The 16,106-nt window shown below is 41.8% G+C and overlaps 1 protein-coding gene across 3 annotated transcripts in view; it reads right to left on the bottom strand.

Annotated features, from left to right (window-relative positions):
- LOC140737191 (adhesion G protein-coupled receptor D2) overlaps positions 1–16,106 on the bottom strand; it is a 314,325-nt gene that overhangs the window by 158,727 nt on the left and 139,492 nt on the right. The gene's annotated exons all lie outside the window — the stretch shown is intronic.

Raw genomic sequence — 16,106 nt, 5'->3', positions numbered from 1 at the left:
CTTCGGCACAAATCTATTGTGCCATGCCAGTGGATTTTGGGACTGCCTGGTGAAGGAAGCCATTGAAATAAAACCAGAGAAAAGAATTTTAACAAAGATGAAGGTCTCGCTCTAAGTAAGAACCGGAATTCAATTGTAAACAAGGTGGGAGAGTGGAAACCTGATTGGTTAGTCCTCATCCAATCACGAAGGACAGATAACAGGGGTATAAGTACCATGGGACTAGACATGCCCAGGCAACATCCCAGATGAAGATGACAAAGTTTGTCATCAAAATGGTTAAAATCGATACCAGTAGCTCGCTGGAGTTTAGCACCTCCACAACAGACAGTATCTCCCGGTTGCCACCCACTTCAACTCTGCTTCACATTCCCATTCAGATATGTCCATACATGGCCTCCTCTACTGCCATGATGAGGCCAAACTCAGGTTGGAGGAGCAACACCTCACATACCGTCTGGATAGTCTCCAGCCCCTTGGCATGAACATTGAATTCTCCAACTTCTGGTAATTCCCTCCCTCTCCCTTCCACCATCCCACTTTCACTCTGCCTCCTCCTCCAGCTGCCTATCACCTCCCTCATGGTTCTGCCTCCTTCTACTACCCATAGTGCTTTCCTCTTACACTCCTTCTTCACCTTTCCTGCCTATCCCCTCCCTGCCTCCCCTCCTCCACCCCTTAATCTTTCCCCTTTCTGGTTTTTCAACTGCCACCTACCAGCCTTCTCCTTCCTACCCTTCCCCCACTTTCTTTATGGGGCCCCACCCTCTCCCTCTTCAGTCCTGACGAAGGGTCTCGGCCCGAAACGTTGACTGTTCATTTCAACGGATGCTGCCCAACCTGCTGAGTTCCTCCAGCATGTTGTGCGTGTTGCTTTGACCCCAGCATCTGCAGAGTATTTTGTGCTTATTTGACCTGTCACACGGGTCATCTCCTGATTACAACTAACATTCCATTGTAACTACTTCCCGGAAATAAAGCACAAGACCCAAAGGTTCTTCATTCCTGTTTTACTTTTTTTTTAAAAATGAAGCCAAAACTAATAAGAGACAGTGACCAAAAGCTCAGTAAAAGAATAGATAGATACTTTGATTCCAAAGGAAATTACAGTGTCACAGTAACATTGCAAGTGCACAGATATAAATATTAGAAGATAAGTAGAAAGAATTAAATAAGTTACCACAAACAGTCTAACAGGAGGGGGTCATCTCTTCCCCAGCTATAAGTTGACTTATTATAGAGCCTAATGGTCGAGGGTAAGAATGACCTCATATAACTCTCTTTGGAGCAGTGCAGTTGTCTTAGTCTATTACCACAAGTGCTCCTCTGTTCAGCCAAGGTAGTATACAGACGGTGAGAGACATTGTCCAGAATTGCCAGGGTTTTCCGTAGGATTCCTTTTTTCTACCACAGTCTCCAGTGTGTCCAGTTTGACTCCTGTAACACAGCCAGTCTTTCTGATCAGTTTATTGAGCCTGTTGGCATCACCCGTGTTGATATCATTGCCCCAGCACACCACCACATAGAAGATTGTACTGGCGACAATAGTCTGGTAGAACATGTGAAGGAGAGGCCTGTATACTCCAAAGGATCTCAGTCTCCTCAGGAAGTAGAGGCAACTCTGGTCCTTCTTGTACACAGCCTCTGTGTTGGTGCTCCACTCAAGTCTGTCATCTAGGTGCACCCCCAGGTACTTGTAGGGCCTCACCACATCCTCACCATCAATAGTAACAGGGAGCAGTGCAGGCTTAGTCTTCCTAAAGCCCATCACCATCTCCTTTGTCTTATTGATGTTGAGCTGCAGATGACTCAGCTTGCACCATTTGACAAAGTGCTCCACCAGGGTCCTGTATTCATCCTCCTTTTACGCACCCAACAATTGCCGAGTCATCGGAGAACTTCTGCAGATGACATGACTCAGTGTTGTATCTAAAGTCCGAGGTACACAGGGTAAACAAGATGGGAGTCAATACAGTCACCTGTGGGGCCCCAATGCTGCTTATATCCACAGCTCTGAAGCCACACTAGCTTCACTAGCTCTGCTAGTCAGGTCGTCCATTATCCAGGATACAATGGAAGTGCATTGAATGGAGCTATTCCCCAGCGATTAGTGTTGTATGGTATTGAAGGAACTTGAGAAATCAAAAGGAAATGATCCTCACAGTGCTGCCCTGCTTATCCAAATGGGAATAGGCTCTGTTCAGCATTCTAGGGAATACGTTCTAGGGAACATTTCATATTAGGAAGGAAAACTACTGAGATGGAAAGATCAGGGAATGGATTCTAGAGATTGTGATCTTAGGGAAGGCATAACAGCCAATGGTGCAGAAGTTAAATTTGGGGTAAGCAAGGGGATGTGGTAACAGCAGGGACCATGAGCTGGTAGCCCAGAGCCCTAGTCCATTATCTATTTTGATTTTAATGTAGAGCAGTAGCACAGTGTTAGCAAAATGCTATTACAGTGGTAGCAACCTGGGTTCAATTCCGCTGCTATCTGTCAGCAGTTTGTATGTTCTTCTCTTGACCGCGTGGGTTTCCTCCACGTGCTAAAGTTGCCTCCCACATTCCAAGGATGCGCAGTTACATTTAGGAGACAGTGGGCATGCTGTGTTGGTGCCAGAAACTTGGCAACACTTGTTTATTTATTTATTCATTCATTCATTGAGATACAGTGCAGAACAATCCCTTTCAGGCCTTTGAGTTACACCGCCTAGCAACCCCGCAATTTAATCCTAGTCTAATCATGGGACAATTTACAATGACCATTAACATACCAAACTGTATGTCTTTGACTGTAAGAGGAAACAGGAGCACCCAAAGGAAACACACGCAGTCACAGAGAGACTGTACAAGCTCCTTACAGGCAGTGGTGGGAATTGAACCCAGGTCGCTGGTACTGTCAAGTGTAGTGCTAACCACTGTGCTACCCTGCCACCCCGGCCACGGCCCCCAGCACATCCTTGGACTGTGCTGGTTGTTGACGCAAATGGTGCATTTCTATCGTTTGGTTTCAAGGTACCTGAGATAGGTCAAACAAATCAAATCTTCAATTTTCTTCATCTTCTTCAAAGGGATTGGAATCATGTCGATATCGGAGGTGATAAGACAGGAGAATATTATGGAGATAGCAATGGAGAAGAATATGGAGAGATTTGAAAATAAGGATAAGAATTTTGAAATCAAGCTTTCACTTAACCAGTAAATAAGCATGGCTGCAACGCAGTACAATTTAGGACATCAAAGCAGAGCTTCGGATCATCTTGAATTAATGGAAAGCCAAATAAGAGAGACCAGCTAGAAATTCATTGGAGCATTCAAATCCAGTGAGGCATAATTTAAAAACTAGAGAAAATCTGCAGATGCTGGAAGTCCAAGCAACACACACAATGCTGGAGGAACTCAGCAGGCCAGACAGCATCAATGGAAAAGAGTATAATCAACGCTTTGGGCTGAAACCCTTCATCAGGACTGTAGAAAAAGTGAGGAGTCAGAGTTGGGTGGTGGGGGGGGGGGAAGAAACACAAGGTGATAGGTGAAACTGGGAGGAGGAGGGGTGAAGAGCTGAGAAGTTGATTGACGAAAGAGATATAGGCTGGACAAGGAAGAATCTGATAGGAAACAGAAAGCCATGGAAGAAAGAAAAGAGGGTAGGAGCACCAGAGGGAGATGATAGGCAGGTGAGGAGATAAAGTGAGAGGGGAAAAGGGAATGGGGAATGGTGAAGGGGTGGGGGCAATACCGGAAGTTTGAGAAATCGACGTTCATGCTATCAGGTTGGAGGCTATCCAGACGGAATATAGAGTGTTGCTCCTCCATCCTGAGTGTGGCCTCATCATGACAGTAGTGAAGACCATAGACTGACATGTCAGAATGGGAAGTGGAATTAAAATGGGTGGCCGCCAGGAGCCCCACTTTTTCAGGTGCTCAGCGAAATGGTCTCTCAATCTTCGTCGGGTCTCACCGATATACAGGAGGCCACACCAGGAGCATCAGATACAGTAGCTGACCTCACCAGACTCACAGGTGAAGCATTGCCTCACTTGGAAGGACTGTTTGGAGCCCTGAATGGTAGTGACAGAGGACATGTAGGGGCAGGTGTAGCACTTTTCCCGCTTGCAAGGAAAAGTGCTAGGACGGAGATCAGTGGGGAGGGACAAATGGACAAGGGAGTCACGTAGGGAGCAATCTGTGCAGGAAGTGGGGGGGTAGAGAAAGATTTTGTTGGTGTATGGGATCCCATTGGAGATGGCATAAGTTACAGAGAATCATGTGCTGCACATGGAGGCTGGTGGGGTGGTGGGTGAGGACAAGAGGAACCCTATCCCTGGTGGGGTGGTGGGCGGAGACACAATTCAGGGTTTCAACAAAGGTGAGTTGAGGTGAAAACAGGAATTTCGAGAAATAATTCTAGTCTTGCAAATTCTGTTTCTTCAAGTATTCTAGGGTTTTTAAAACTTGGCAAGGATTTCTGCCTCTGCCATTTCTGCCACTCTGCCACATGCCCTCCACCCACTGTGGAAAAAAACTCTCAACTCCCCTCAAACCCATCAATTAGCATGCCCCTCGAGTTTCTGGGGGATCTAGCAGATGATGGTCTGATGTTCATCTCAGAATCAGAGACATGTGTACTATCAAAGTCGTAACAGTCTGGTTTAGTCTGACAGTTGCTGGGGAGAGGGATCAGCTTGTGGCCAGAGAATTGGCATGGCAAGGGACTGTAACAGATGGGTTCGGTCTTCCTAATATTCAATTTCACTTCATTCACTCTGCGCCATGTGCCAGGCAAACAATCTGAACAGAGGAGGCAAGCAAGGTGGTGGTGAGGTGGTGGCATTGTCGCTTTTCCTGTTTCTTCTACGCATATCATTTTTTTTAATTACCTTTTCCCTTGTGTTCCCTCTGATGAGCTGTGCATCTTCTGATTGTGACTAAATGCCCAAACTTTAATACTTTCCTGTCTGTTCAGATGTGACCAACTTGCTGAGCATCTCTTGTGTGTTTTGCTTAAGCAGTGCACTTTTATTGAGGTTCTGATCACTGCTTTGTATTGATTAGATCTTCAGTCAATAAGCCATTGCTTGTCAGCCACTCCAGTCTTGGTTATCTAACCCCCACAGATATTGTATTTCAATGATATTCAAGGAACAGCAACTAAAAAAGAAACAATTCTAGATACAGGTGATATCAATCACTCCTTAAAAACAAACTTACCTTTATGACCTGATCATTCATAATTCAACTATACAACATAGCATTTCCACTGCCTTGCTCTATATGCCAACAATATTTGAAGTTTCAGATGAAAAGGAAAAATATCCTTAAAAATGTAAGGCAATATATTTTGTCTCCCTTTGAACTGCAGTGCAATAATGAAGTGATCAGTCAAACATATCGTGCATCTAAAATGGGTGCATACATTCAAGGTAAAATCATTTCCGCAGGTCACAATTATCCATAGATCCAAAGTAAAAAATTTTTATCAAAATACACTTGTATCACCATATACAACCCTGGGATTCATTTTCTTGTGGGCATATTCAATAAATTTATAGAATAATAACCATAATATAATCAATAAAAGACCACACAACTTGAGTGTTCAGAGAGCAGAAGACTGCAGATATGAAATGAAAGAAATAATAATAAATAGATAAGCAATAAATATCAAGAACATGAGATGAAGAATCCTCGAAAGTGAGTAACTATATATGTCCTTTTAAAACAGGATGGTTGGGGCAAGAGATGGGAAAGCAGATTGTTGGATAGAAACAGATTTGCTCCATTGCTGCATCAGTGTTTAAAAGTTTAGGTGATTAAATGTTGGTGTGTCGCTTCAATCTAGCATAGTCCAATCCAAGTGTGGGTAACTCTTCATTCACAGGCTGAATTCATTTTTTTCCCAGACGCACAAAGCCTAGATGTGCTTGATAATACCAGATATGCATAAATGGCAGTTCCTGCTATGGTGTCGTTAGTAAAAGAAGAAACAAATGTGAAATATCTTGATAGAAAAATAAAGGTAGGAAAGAAAACAATTATAGCCTGCTAAGTTTTTACTTAAATTAATAGGTGAACTTAGTTGTAACGTACTGGGAATGACTTTCAATTTTCTGTCTGGATATAAAATGAACAGTGGTCATCAGCCACTCACTGTAGAAACTGCTTGATCTTCATTTCTTAGGATGGAAGGCAACAGTGATTAAATGACATAAGGGGTGAAACAGTGCAAGGCAAAAGGGTATGGTAATGGGACAAGAAAAGAAACAAAATATGGGTTGAGAGGAGTCATAAATTACAACAGCAGGCTCATTACCAGCAGCTGCTGTCCAAAAAAATGGGAGCACGGGTTATGATCAGAAACTGTTGAACTCGGTGCTCTGTTCGGGTTGTAAAATTCCTAATGGAAAGATGAAGTGCTGTTCCTTGAGCTTCATTTGAGAAGTGTAGGAGGCCGAGGACAGAGGGGTCAAACTGTGAGTGTGATGGAAAATTAACACCACAAGCACTGTCGTCCCTTTAGTCAGATAATCTCTCTGGCCTTCCATTCTTTAACATGAAGATAAGACTATTTTTATAATAGCAGAGGGTCCCTCCCATATGGTATGTCCCACCATCCCTCTATTCGTCGCCTTTGAATTTGCATTCAGCACAGTGCTTCTATGAATATATCCATTCCTAATTGAAAGACTTTCACCTAAAATCTTAAGTCTGCTTCTTTCAGCATACACCCATTCCTGTTTGGATGCTGCCGGACCTGCAAGGAATCTCCCACACTTTGTGCCTTCAGTTTAGATTTCCAGCATCTATTGCATTTGTTTTTCCGTAAGTACAAATTCACACAACGATGGAGATGAACGACGGGCAAATGAGGCTAGGTGAGGTAGACAGAGGTAGACATCTGTGTTTTGCCAGTGACCTTTCAGCAGCACACTCACAAAGATTGGCAACTGGTTCACTTCTCATTAGAAGTAAGCTCTCACATCTACGATTTCTAGTCATTTTTATATTCATAGTCATAGAGCAGTACCGCATGGATACAGGCCCTGTGGCCTAATCAGTCCAATCAACCATGATGCCCGCCAATCTAATCCCAATTTCCTGCATTTGCTCCATATTCCTCTAAGCCTCACCTTTGCAAGTACCTAGCTAAGTGCTTCTAAAATGATACTATTATACCTAACTGAACCACTTGTTCCATATACTCAACGTCCTCTGCGTGCAAACGCTGTGCTTCAGGTCCCTTTTAAATATTTCCCCACTCATTCAAAATCTATGCCCCCCTCATTTTGGACTCCCCTGCCCTTGGGAAAAGACTGTTACCATCTACCTTATCTATATCCCTCATGATTTTATAAATATCCACAAGGTCAGCCCTCATTTTCCTATTTCCAAGGAATAAAATAATAGCCTAACCACCTCTTCCTATATGTCAGGCCCTCAAGCCCTGGCAACATCTTTAAAAATATTCTCTGCACCCTTTCCAGTTTAACCATACCTTTCCTATAATAGTGACCAAGACTGTACAGAGTGCTCCAGGAGCTGCCTCACCAAAGACATATACAACTGCAACACAATATTTCAATTCCTATACTCATCGCCTTGACCGATGAAGGCCAGCATGCTAAATGCCTTTTTCACCACCTTGTCTGCCTGTGATGCCTCTTTCAACAAATAACAGAATCCCAACACCAACCCCTGTAGCATACCAACTAGTCACTGGCCTCCACTCCAAAAAACAACCTTCAACCACCACCCTCTGCTCCCTACCTCCAAAACAACTTTGAATCCACCCAGTAGCCCTCCCTGGATTCCATGCAAACTAATCTTCTAGACCAGCCTTTCATAAGCCTTGTCAAAGACCTTGCTAAAATGCAAATATATAATATTAACTATTCTACCTTCATCTAATTTAATTAGCTACCTCTTCAAAAAACTTCATGAGATTCATCAAACATGACATTCCGTGCACAAAGTCATGCTGACTCCTCAAAATCAGACTATTTATCCAAATGTTGGTAGATCCTGTACCTCAGAATTCCCCCCAGTAACTTCCCCACTACTGATGACAGGCTGATCTGTAGTTCAGTGGCAGCTTCATGCTACCCTTCTTAAACAATGGAACAATATTAGCCAACTTCACCAACGGCTAATGATGAAGCAAGTATCTCCGCAAGGGTGTCCACAATTTCTTCTCCATCATCCCACAAAGTCTGAGGATGGAATGGTCAGGCCCTATGGAGTTATCTACCCAAATGCATTGTAGGGCTACAGATACCTCCTTTCTGGCAATGTGAATGTCCTCTAAAACATCCCCACCTATTATTGTGTCTCTCAAGCCACTACAATTTTCACCCCAGTAAAGATCAAGGAGAAATACTTGTCTAAAAATCCTAGGTTAGGCTACATCGACTCAGGCCTAGAAGGCCAGCGTTGGGCACAAAATCCTACTCATCTCCTATGGTTTGAAACATACAGAAGGTGATCTCTAAAGGGATCAAATCTGTCCCTCCTCTTAATATAGCTATTGAACTTCTTGGGATTTTCCTTGACGTTACCTGTCAAATTTGCCCTGCTCCAGTTTAGGGCCCTAACCTGTGAACCTGTCCTATCCCTTTCCATTATCTTATAACTAATAGAATTACAGCCCCTCAGACCACAGTGCTCCTGGACTGCCACTTCAGTTAATTGTCCTGCCTCGTTCCCTAAGAGGAGGTCCAGTATAACACCCTTCCATGTAGCGGACTGCCCTCTAATAGAATGATTCAGGAAACTTTCTGCAACAGATTTCACAAATTCCACCCTATCCAAGACCTTAACACTGAGTGGCCTAGTCAATACCTGAAAAATTAAATTCTCCTACTAATACAACACTACTATTATTCCAACTATGAGCAATTTCTCTACAGCCTCACCAGAGTGATCCTCCCATCTTGTTTCTAAGTTCTACCCATAAGGCCTCACTGGACAACCCCCCCAAAAATGTCATCTCTAAGAGCTGCTGTTACAAACTCCCTTATCAAAATAGCTCCAACCCCTCCTCCCTTACCTGTACCCCTGTCACACCTGTAATAACTGTATCCCTGGAATTCTGAACTGCCAATCCTGCCCTTCTCTCAGCCATGTTCCTGTTATCGGTGTAACGTCCCAGTCCTCAGAGACATTACATTCTCTAAGTTCCTCTGCTTTACCTGTTAAACCTCAGGCATCAAAATAAATGCGGTCTAATTGAGAATTCTGTCCCCTCCCTTTACTGTACCTAGGCTATTCAGAATACTAAACCCACTCTTCCTGACTAGTATTTTATATGATGAGTGCTCCTGTTCAGTGTTCTACCAGTCTAGTTTAAACCCTCCCATGTAGCATTAGCAAAATTCCCTGAAAAGATATTGGTCCCTCTCTCATTTGTGTGGAACCCATCCCTCTTGCACATGTCACCTCTACTCCAGAGGATATCCCAGCTGTCCCAAATTCATATCATATTATGATAGAGGTGGAAAGGGGGCATTAGTGTCATCAATTCATGCAAACCATCAGAGGAATCACATCAGTCCCACTCATATTCTCTTTCACAAGCCCATCTACTTCACCTTGAACCTCTAACATTTTCTAGTCAATCATCTCCTAAGGTTGGGCATTAATGAGCTCAATTTCTCATCCTTCCATCTCCAATAATCCTCTTGGCTTTGGCTGATGTCATTGAAATCAACATAGGAAGTAAGAGTGGGCAAGGTTTAGGTTAAGAACAAACCTGTTTGGTGAAGAGAGTCTAGAAGTACACAGATCAGTCCCATTTTATATTGTGTGATTGTAGGACAACAGTGGGGTGAAGAGGTCTTAGAAGAGAAAATGGCAAAGCAGAGGTCTGGGTTGGGATTTGGATAGAAGTGGGATGGCAAAGAATGAATCTCAATAGCAAGTGAGGCAGGAGCAGGATCCTGGAGGTAGTAATGGGCCAGAGGGAATGATTCCAATAGTCTCACAACATTTGGTGGGAATGGGGCAAAACTAGAATTAGACTGCTTGAGATATTGAAGCATTCCAGGAAATGAGACAAAATAGGGATTAAAGATTGCAATTAAACTGAGAAAACAAGAAACTAAAGAATTTTGACATGTCCTTGTTGACCCTCAGTTATTTTTAGAGGTGCGCCATAGAAAGCATTCTATCCAGATAAATCACAGCTCAGTATGAACAATACTTCACCCAAGACCACAAAAAAACTGCAGAGAGTTATGGACACAGCCCAGTCAACCATGAAAACTAAACTCCTCTCTGTCCACACTTTTTGCAGTCATGGTAAAGCAACCAACATTATCAAGGACTTCCTCCCATTAATGTTTCTTCTTGCACACTTATCAGGCAAAGACTGAAAACACATACGACCAGGGTCAAGTAACATTTCTATTCCACTGTTATACGACAACTGTCTGATAAGATAGGGTCTTGACCTCACATTCTACCTCGTCATGGCCTTGCACCTTATTGTCACTTTCTCTGTAACTATAAGACTTTATTATGCATTCTGCTGTTGTTTTTTTCTTGTCCTGCCCCAATGTGCTGATGTAATGAAATACTTGTATGGATGGCACCTCAGTATATGAGACAACAATAAATTTATTTTCAATTTAATGTGTTACATCTCTGAAGCTGGGCTCAAGGCTGTCGCTAAACTGTTGCTGGGCATTCGAAAGGAGGAGGACAGCCAAGGGACAAGAATAGATCAGGTAAATAAGGCTTAAGATTATAACATCAGTGATAGGGAGGATAATGGGAAAAATTCTGAGGTACTGAACTAATACACACTTAAACAGGCAGGGATTAATGAAAGGTTATCACCAAGGCTTTGATACAGGAAGATACTATCTGACCAATTTGATTGACTTTTTCAGCAAAGTAATAAAATATTATTGATGAGGTCATTGTGGTTCATGTAGTCTGCATGGACTTCAATAAAGCTTGGAACAAGATCCCACAGAAACCAGTCTAGAAGGATAGAACCCATGTAATCCAAGAAAAGGTAGTAAATTGGATCCGGAATTGTCTTGGTCCTAGGAGGCAGAGATTGAAGGTGGAAGGTTGTCTTTGTATCTGTAAAACCTCTGACTACTGTGTACTAAAACAATGGAAGCTGGGCCAATCACACTTGTATGTACATTAACAATTGGACATGAGAATAGATGACATTTAAACTCTGTGATGTTGTGATAGTGAGGAGGAATCAGGATGTGGGGTGATATTAAGAAGTTGGCATGATGGAAGGGCAATGAGAGATGGAATTTAATCCTGTTAAGTGTGAGATGATGCATTTTGGGAAGACTAATAAAGTTAGGATATATAAACAGTATGGTAGGGAGCAGTGGAATATTGAGGAACAGAGGAACCTTGCGGTATGTCCAAAGATTCCTGAAGGTGCCATCACAGGTAGAAAAGGTAGCATATGCCTTCACTAGCAAGGATCCAGGAGCAGGGAAGCTGAGGTATAACTTTATAACACGTTGATTAGACCACAACTGGAGTACAGTACATGGTTCTAATCATCACGCTATGGGAAGGACATGTTTGCATCGAAGGGAGTGCCGAGAATACTCACCGAGGTGCAGGCTGGGATGGACCATTTCAGCTATGAGGTGAGAATCGATAAACTCTCTTTGTTTTCCTGATGAAGGTGTACAACATTATGGGAGACATAGACAGTAGAAAGCTTCTTCCCATAGCTGAGGTGCATTAAAAACCAAAGAGCATAGGTTTAAGATAAGGGGTAAGAGGCTTAGCGGAGATTCGCAGAAGAGATTTTATTCAGCCAGCAGTGGCTCGGATCTGGAATGCACTGACCAAGGGGACAATGGAGGCTAAGACTCTCACAAGATTTAAGTACCTAGATGAGCAACATATGAAGACTAAGGAACAACTGAACAAGAAACAAGGAACCACCAGGTTCAGGAACAGTTAGTATCACTCAGCCATCAGGCTCTTGAACCAGAGGGGATAACGTCACTCAAATTTACTCGCCCCACCACTGAACTGTTCCCATGATCCATGGACTCACATTCAAGAGCTCTTCATTCTCATGTTCTCGATATTTATTGCTTATTTATTTATCATTATTATTTCATTTTTTAATTTTTTCTTGTATTTGCACAGTTTGTTGTCTTTTGCACATTGGTTGTTTGTCTGAACTGTTGGGGGCAGTCTTTCCTTGATTCTATTGAGTTTCGTGTATCTACTGTGAATGCCCACAAGAAAATGCATCTTAGGTTGTATATGGTGACACATATGCATTTTGATAGTAAATTTACTTTTAATGTTTAACTTTGAACTCTGAAGTGATGGAAAATAGGATTAGTATAGAAGGGACTTAATCTGTATTGTCATGCTGGGATTAAGGGTCACAGTACACTACAGCAGAGAAACAGGCCCTTTGGCCTATCTAGTCCTTGTTGAACTATTACTCTGCCTAGTCCCATTGACCTGCACCTGCACCATACCCCTCCCATCCAAGTATCTATCCAAATTCCTCTTAATGTTGAAATCAAACCCGCAACCACCACTTCCGTTGGCAGCTCGTTCCACACTCACACCACCCTCTGAGTGTAGAAGTTTCCTCTTAAGTTCTCCTTAAACATTTCACCTTTCACCCTTAACCTATGATCTCTAGTTGTAGTCTCACCCAACCTCAGAGGCAAAAATGCCTGCTTGATTTCATTCTATCACTCTCATAATTTCATATACCTCTATCAGACCCCCTTATTTTCCTAGTTCAGGGAATAAAGTCTTAACTTATTCAACCTTTGCCTGTAACTTGGATTGTCGAGTCCTAGCATCATTCTTGTAAATTTTCTTTGCAGCACTCTTACAATTTTATTGATATCTTTCCTGTAGGAAGAAAACCAGAACTGGATACAATACTCTAAATTAGGCCTCATCATCATCTTATACAACTTCAACATAACATCCAAACTCCTATACTCAGTACTTTGATATATGAAGGCCAACATGCTAAAAGCTCTCTTTACAACCCTACCTTCTTCCTGTGATGCCACTTCCAAGGAATTATGCACCTGTATTCCCAAATCCCTTTGTTCCACTGTACTTCCTCAGTGTCCTACATCTCACCATGTAAATCCTCCATGGTTTGTGCTCCCAAACTGCAGCACCTCAGAAATGTCTGCATTAAATTCCAGCTGCCATTTGTTAGCTCATTTTTCCAGGTGGTCTGGATCCTGTTGCAAGCCATGATAGTCTTCCTCGCTGTCCACTATGCCCCCAATCTCATGTCATCACAAATTTGTTGATCCAGTTACTACATTATCTTCCAGATTATTGATATAGATGACAAACAAAAACAGACACAGCGCCAATCCCTGCGGCACACCACTAGTCGCAGACCTCCAGTCAGAGAGGCAACCATTTACTACCACTCTCTCGCTTCTACCACAAAACCAGTGTCTAATCCAATTTACTACTTCATCCGGAATGCCATTGACTCAATCATCTTGACCAAGCCCCAATGTGGAACCTTGTCAAAGGCCTTGCTAAGGTCCATGTAGACAACATCCACTGCCTTCTATTCATCACTGCCTTAGCTTTCACTAATACATAACGACAAGTATTAGGAATCCACCGCAAAGACTAACGGAGCACCCTTATTCTCTGCCTTAAGCCCTGTTGGATGAGGCTTGGGGCTAAACAAAAAAAATCATCACTTTTTGTCAGAAAATCTGTGACCTATGAAAGATTAGTTCTGGCCCTGCACTGCATGACTGCTCCCATCCCATTTGTTCCAACCACAGGACCTAGTGCAGGTTGACAAAAAAAAGATTTATATCTGCAACAATATATATGGATCTACTAAAACTCACTGTTCAAAGCAGGTAAGTTGCTCACGTCAAGTCCTGACCTCGACAGAACTTCCCATGCTGTAAAACCATCACTTGAGTCGAACCAAAAGAAATCCCACCCACATAACTAGTTACACCGTAATCACAATAATGTATTCTTTAAATGTCCTTCATTATTATTTTGAAAAGTAGGTTACTTTACCAAGAGTAAACCCACAGGACTCCAACAGTAACAGTGTAGGACCATGTAGGTTCTGCAAAATGGGCTAACATATTTAATTTGACTGTAGAGCGGCAGACAATGACAAACTTCAGCAAGTAACGTTAACAAGCTAAAACCTTCTGGTGAGGTATGGATATTCTCTGAGAAGTGACAAGGCTCATTAGGCAAGACCAATCAGCACACAGTGTACTGCCTCAGACTAATTTTTTTTGGCCACATGTACTATTTTGCTAAATTAAGACAGACAAGAGTTTGGGTCTTGTCATAACAGATAAACATTTACAGCCTCTAAGTGATTATTAATACAATTAAGAGTAACTTGAAGCGTGAGATGTAACTTCAAAATCCAGATGGTCTTTATAAACCACTGAAGGCTCAGTCATTATTTGGGTTCTTATCCAAATTATAAACTCATAATCATTCTACTGCCCATTTATACATTTCACATTTGTCCACTGTTGTTCAATCATAAATTCCTGCACTTTCACTCTAACTTTTGCTCCAGATTGTTTAAATGTGGGGTCATCAATATCTATATGCAGCCAGCTGACCATATATAAACCCAGATCTAACCAGTCTTGTTAACAATTTCCATGCTAACACACAACACTCCCAGGACAGCAATCAGTCCTCATGAGGAACTCATTTCTACAATCAATTTTGGCCACAAATTTTATTTAAAGAGACTATAACATGTGTGTTGGTATCACTGATATAATACCCAATTGTACCCACAGGTCAGGAGTGATACATGGCTGGTAATAGAACCTCAAATTGGTGTCTTCAGTATTTAGCAGCATAAGACTGGACAAATTTTCTATGAAAGGGAAATGATAAGTTCCATGTCCTGGCTTTCAATCCATGGCTTATCAATTAGAGTAAGCTAAGATGCACTTACAGATTTTATACATGGATGGTAGGTGCCACCATCTGCTTTCCAGAGAGCAAACAAATGAAAACCATTTCAATTATGTTAAACTCCATCAGGAAAATTACTCTAAACCCTTGAGAGAAGATCTGTATTCTGGTTACATTTCTACTGTTAACAAAAAGAGCTTCCATCCTAGAAGTCCACTCAGTGATACACCTGATGATAAGTTATTTGTTACTGCCTGTTAAACTGCTGGCATTTAGGGAAGCATCTGATAATAAAGCAATAACATATTAAGTAAAAAAAATGTCATAATATTGCACCATAGACTATATCCACATTTACTTTCACCCTTTCTTCACCGAATACCATGTTTTCCACCTGTGTTCCTTGAACTGTCTATAAATCCAATGTTCATTGCAGTAATATAATTGTTTTCTCTCTGTAAGAATATCCGGTTATTTTCAAGTTTTGTTATTTCGCAGCTTTCACTGTTTCATTCAAGTGGAACTAGATGCTCATCCATTCCTGTGGATATTCTTCTCAAAGTTAGTCCACTCATTCAAGAGTCAGCTCAATAGAGTTATGCTAGAACAAAGCTATATTTGACAGTCATGAAGAATAGTTTTTTTACTGGCCGTGAGAGAATAACCTTCAATGACAAATTAAGTAATAACGCCTGCACGCTGTGCTGGGAAATTGAGGATAAGCTGGACAATTGAAGGATGAGGCGGTAGGCCTTGTCCTTCAATCGCCTGGTTTATGCTCAGTTCTTTGCTTCTCACGGGTACAAATACGTTCTCGTTATATGGCCACAGCCTCAATATATTGAAGGCACAGATGAGTAAACCAGCCAATTTTCTTGTGGCACCAGTTTCACTGTGGTTCATGCTCCTTCTAGTCTGAACCCATGGTTTTAAAACCTATTGGAATATGAAATTGTCCTCAAGAATAATTAAAATACATTCTTCCAATTTGATCTTACGATGCAAATTTACAAGACCACTGCTGATTGATACATTCTATATATACAGTTAAAGCAATTAGTACAGTTTTAAGTGGAATCTGAATTAAATATGAAACAAATTCTATTCTAATGCATTAGAAAAACCATTAGCTATCAAACGTATAGATCAGCTCTTTTTTTCTGAAAATTGATCTGAAGATTGTTCAG

Source organism: Hemitrygon akajei, chromosome 12, assembly GCF_048418815.1.
Source record: "Hemitrygon akajei chromosome 12, sHemAka1.3, whole genome shotgun sequence".
Taxonomy (NCBI): Eukaryota; Metazoa; Chordata; class Chondrichthyes; order Myliobatiformes; family Dasyatidae; genus Hemitrygon; species Hemitrygon akajei.
This window is presented reverse-complemented; position numbering and strand designations above follow the sequence as displayed.